The sequence below is a fragment of the Nomascus leucogenys genome, chromosome X (assembly GCF_006542625.1).
Source record: "Nomascus leucogenys isolate Asia chromosome X, Asia_NLE_v1, whole genome shotgun sequence".
In the NCBI taxonomy this organism is placed as follows: Eukaryota; Metazoa; Chordata; class Mammalia; order Primates; family Hylobatidae; genus Nomascus; species Nomascus leucogenys.
In genome coordinates this window covers 20954073-20959964 of record NC_044406.1, presented here as the reverse complement: position 1 = coordinate 20959964, position 5892 = coordinate 20954073, and positions in this window count along the sequence as shown.

Here is a 5892-nt window from a genome sequence, read left to right as displayed (position 1 = left end):
GAATCCTACTATGACAAAAAAGACCCCAGTTGGTTATTATTATGTATAAGTTTCATTTTAGTAAAGATATTAATCGAAAGGAACCTTGGGGTGGAGAAAGAGTGGTGAGTTTCAGTGCAGGTACAGCTCGAGTATGCCACTGACACAGCCCATATCCCAATCAGATAAATTTATTGCAGCCAGCACTGCGAATATGTCCTTTTCCTCCTGGTAACTGTGCCTCCATACATAATGGAGTGAACTCTGTTTCTTTTTATGTCAAATTCCTACTTTTAATTTTCGACCCAAATGCTGCTTGCAACTAAATTCCCATAATTTTTATCTGTAACATCTTTTTGAACTTAACACATTGACTTTGAAGTTATTTGGTGTACATATCATAACTCCTTGATCAACAGGGACAGAGTTATTTCTTCTTTTTCATATCCTTGGGGGCTTTACACATAATGGTATTCCTTAGATTCTTGGAATCTGCATTGAGGTAGACGCGGGATTTAACTAGGATGTGGTTTTACAGTGACACATGAAGCAATGAATAAATGGAATCCATAAAAGTGTATTTGAGGCTGAAAATTAAGAAGAAGAATTAAATGTGTATTCACTTAAAAATAATCCTCAGAAGTTGCACTTAGGAAATAGGGAAAAGTTGGTAATAACGTTAAGTTGGTGCAAAGTAACTGCAGTTTTTGCCATTTGTTCTGTGGTAAGATTGCTGGGGTTCGAATGCTATCTCTAGCATTTACTAGTGGGGTTGTATTGGGCAAGTTGCTTAACAACTCTGAACCTAAGTTTCTTCATCTGTAAATTGGACGTAATATCTATCTCATTGGATTATTGAGAGGATTATATAAATAACATATGTGAAGCAATTGACACTATACCTGACATATAGTAAGCATTCATTACACATTTGTTAGTTAGTAGTATTAAGAGTAGTAATAATAGTAGTAAATACTGCCTGGTGCCTTTTTAAAATCTCAAAAGTCGTAAATAAAGTGAAACAATAAACTAATGTTAAAGGAAATAGGGGACATTGGAAGGGGAAGTAGATGATGATTTCTAATAATCACAAACACAGGATTTGATTGCAATCTAGACCTGAAGCTGAATTTTTATTGTTATATAATATCGGTACATTTTATAGGGTGTATAAGGTATTTTGTTACATGCATAGAATGTGCAATGATAAAGTCAGGGCATTTAGAGTATCTATCACCTTGAGTACTATTTATATGTGTTGGAACATTTCAAGTCCTCTCTTCTAGCTGTTTTGAAACATACAATACATTGATGTTAACTGTAGTCACCCGACTCTGCTATCAAACATTAGAACTTATTTCTTCTATCTAACTGAATGTTTGTACCCATTAGCCAACTTTTCTTCATTCTCTATGCATACACACCCTTCCCAGCCTCAGATATCTATCATTCCACTCTCTACCTCGATGAGATCCACTTCTATACTTCCCACACATGAGTGAGAACATATGTTCTGGCCGGCTTATTTCACTAAACATAATGACCTCCAGTTCTATCCATGGTGGTGCAAAAGACAAGATTTCATTTTTTATGGCCAAGTAGTATTCCATTGTGTATATATACCACATTTTCTTTATCCTCATTAATCTGTTGTCACTCAGGTTGATTCCACAGCTTTGCTATTGTAAATAGTGCTGCAGTAAACATGGGGTGCAGGTATCCCTTTGACATACTGATTTCCTTTCCTTTGGATGCATACCTAGTAGTAGGATTGCTGGATCATATGGTAGTTCTATTTTTAGTTTTTAATGAAATCTTCATATTGTTTTCCATAATGGCTGTACTAATTTACATTCCCACCAATAGTGTATAATAAGAGTTCCTTATTATTATGCTGAATCCTTGCCAGCATCTATTATTTTTTGTCTTTTTAATGATGGCCACTCTAACTGGCATGAAATGATACCTCATTATGGTTTTGATTTGCATTTTCCTGATGATTAGTGACATTGAGCATTTTTCACATGCCTGTTGGCCATTTGCGTGCCATCTTTTAAGAAATGTCTATATCCTTTGCCCATGTTTTAATGGGATTATTACTTTTTTGCTATTGAGTTGTTTGAGCTCCTTGTATATTCTGGATATTACTCCTTTGTCAGATGAATAGTTTGAAAATATTTTCTCCCATTCCACAGGTTGTCTTTTCACTCTGTTTCTTTTTCTGTGCAGAAGCTTTTTAGTTTAATATCCCATTTGTCCATTTTTGTTTTTATTGCCTGTGCTTTTGAGATTTAGCCATAAAATCTTTGCCTAGACCAATGTCCTGTAGTGCTTCCCTTACATTTTCTTCCAGTAGTTTTATAGTTTCAGGTCTTATATTAAGCTTTTTAATCAATTTTGAGGGGTTTTCTTGTGTGTGTATGGTGAGAGATAGGGGTCTAGTTTCATTCTTCTGCATATAGATATCCAGTTTTCCCAGCACCATTTATTAAAGAGGGTATCCATTCCCCATATATGTTCTTGGTGCCTTTGTCAAAAATCAGTTGGCTGCAAATATGTGGATGTATTTCAGGGTTCTCTATTCTGCTTCATTGGTCCATGTGTGTCTATTTTATGCTAGTACCATGCTGTTTTGGTTATGGTAGCCTTGTAATACATTTTGAAGCCAAGTAGTGTGATGCCTCCAGCATCGTTCCATTTGCTCAAGAGTGCTTTGGTATTCAGGCACTTTTTGGGTTCCACATAAATTTTAGTATTGTTTTTTATTTTCTGTGAAAAATGATGTTGGTGTTTTGATGGTGATTGCATTGACTCTGTTGATTGCTTTGGGTAGTATAGTCATTTTAACAATATTAATTATTCTAATATGTGAGCATGGGATGTCTTTCCATTTGTTTGTGTCCTCTTCAATATCTTTCATCAGTGCTTTGTCATTTTCCTTGTAGAGGTCTTTCACCCCCTTGGTTAAATTTATTCTTAGGCATTTTTTTTGTAGCTGTTGCAAATGAGATTGTCTTCTTGTTTTTTTCAGCTATTTCATTACGGGTGTATAGAAATTCTACTAATTTTTTCATATTGATTTTGTATCCTGCAACTTTACTGAATTTGCTTATAAGATCTAAGAGTGTTTTGGTGGAGTCATTATGTTCTTCTAAATGTAAGATCATGTCATTTGCAAAGAGGAGCGATCGGACTTCCTCTTTACCAATTTGGATGTAGTTTTCTTTTTATTTCTTTCTCTTGCCTGATTGCTCTGGCTACAACTCCCAGTACTATGTTGAATATGAATGGTGAGAGTGGGCATCCTTGTCTTATTCCAGTTCTTAGAGGAAAGGCTTTTAGCTTTCCCTCATTCAGTGTGATGTTAGCTGTGAGATTGTCATATATGACCTTTATTATGTTGAGATATTTTCATTCTTTGCATAGTTTGTTGAGAGTTTTTTTTTTTTATCATGAGGCAGTGTTGATTTTATCAAATGCTTTTTCCACATCTATGAGATGATATGGTTTTTGGATTCATTCTCTTGATGTGATGTATTATGTTTCTTGGTTTATGTATACTGAACTACCCTTGTATGGGATGCAATCTCACTTGATCCTGTTATGTTATCTTTTAGTTAATTTTATTATTTTAATTTTTTTAGAGACAGGATCTTGCTCTTTTGCCCAGGTTAGAGTGCAGTGGCATGATCATAGTTCACTGTAACCTTGAAATCCTGGGCTTAAGCAATCCTCCCACCTCAACCTCCTGAGTAGCTAGGACTGTAGGTGTGCACCAAAAATTTTTAAATTTTTATTTTGTAAAGACAGAGTCTCACTATGTTGCCTAGGCTGGTCTTGAACTCTTGGCCTCAAGCGATCTTCTCACCCCAGCTTAGATTACAGGCATGAGCCACCATGGCCAGCTTGTATTATCTTTTTGATGTGCTACTGATTTCAATTTGCTAGTAGTTTGTTGAGTATTTTTGCCTCTGTTTTCATCAGGAATATTGGCCTGTGGTTTTCTTTTTCTGTCATGTTCTTGTTTGGTTTTGGTATTGGGTTAATACTGGCCATGAACAATGAGTTAGGGAGAATTCTCTTCAATTTTTTGGAATAGTTGGAGAAGAATTGGTGTTGGTTCTTCTCTGTAAGCTTGGTAGAATTCAGCAGTGAAGCCATCTGGTCGTGGGCATTATTTTGTTAGGAGACTTTTTATTACTGATTCAATCTTGTTACTGATTATTATTGATTACTGATCTGTTCAGGTTTTCTAGTTCTTCCTGATTCAGTCTTTATAGGTTGTATGTGTCCAGGAACTTATCCTTTTCCCCTAGGTTTTCCAGTTTGTTAGTGTATAGTCATTCCTAATATTCTCTGATGATCTTTTGTATTTCTGTGGTATCATTTATATTTCCTTTTTTTTTTGTTTCTGACTTTGTTAAACTGAACTTTAAGAATCCTAGTCTCCTCTCCTTTGTTCCACTTTTCATTTACCAAATAAATCAATCATTCCCCCATATCCTACTTCACAACTCTCAGGGAGTGCCCTATTGTAGAATATCAAATCCACGTCATGTTTCCAGTAAAAAAAAAAAAAAAAAGTCATTTAAAATCAGTTTGTTGAAACCTTTTCTAAGTCTGCAGCATTCACTTGTCTGTGGCACAGATGGCCCCAACTCACATCAGCCTCAACAGATTCATTTACTGTCCCCCTCCCCGAAATGCCAGACAGATAAACCTTGAAGGACATGGGACTACTGACCTTTTAAATGGATAACATTTTAAAAGGATTCTGAGTTGTCTACTTATTCTACATCAAATAAATACGCTGCCTTCATCCTAACTCCTGATGGATAGAAGGAAATGAGTAAAAGAAAAAAAATCTTTGCCCACAGCCAAGAAAGAAGAGAAAATGTCAAAGATCTTTTATCTAAAGGGAGTGAATCTGACTTTTTGGTTCACTTTGGAGATTGCTAAAAAATACTAAAGGAAGAAATTAACAACTAATTGTCCCTCAGCAGAAAGGTAAAAAAGCATGAAAAAATCTAGGGCAAATCTTTGTAAAGAGGTATAGGAGAAATTGGGCGTTTTGGATAAATAGCTTGAGATTATACTCCTACTATGAGCTTTCAGACTTTTCACGTGAATAATTCCCATCTTGGTAGGGCATCAAATCTATCACTAGAATATATAATCTTGACAAGTAGCAATGTTCGATTGTATTGAAAACTCTTTGCTTAGAAGCATCAACCAACTGGCTTTTCAAAGGCATGGCCAATGGTACACAAGTTCAAACTTGAACTCAGAATGTCCTGAGTGCATGCACTAAGCCCAGCCTTGCTCTTTGCTTATTAGACTTTTTTCATCTGAAGGAGCCAACTACTACATTGTTACTTCTTCTTCATTGTGTTCCTGTCCCCACCCTGGAGCCCCAGGAGTTATTTGATCTATTGATCATAGTTTGTTGATTATGTGCTTTCCTATCTGTCTATTTCCAAAGTAACATTGATAACAAAATACGTAATGGAGCTTATATGTTGTAGGTAATTTGATCAGTGAAATGGATTAAGGCCTGATTTTTGGATCAGGTACTTTGATCAGTGAAATGGATTAAGGTCTACTTTTCCTTAATTTATGAGGACATTCTGGGATCCTTTGAAATATCCACAAAACAGTCTGGTAGCTTCTTTTGAGCGCCACACTCTCCAGCATTTCCAATAGTTACCATGGTCACAGGTGGAAAGAAGTTAAAACATCTTACATCATTCCGTTATGATACTTTCTAGCCTATAAACTCTTTCTCCACAGAGACATCATCAGCGTTTATTTGGTCTAAGAACACAGAACGGAAATTCCTATGCTAGTTTAAGAAAATCATTTGAAAAGTTAAACTGCTCTGCAGCAATGAGAATAAGAAATTATAGTTCCTCC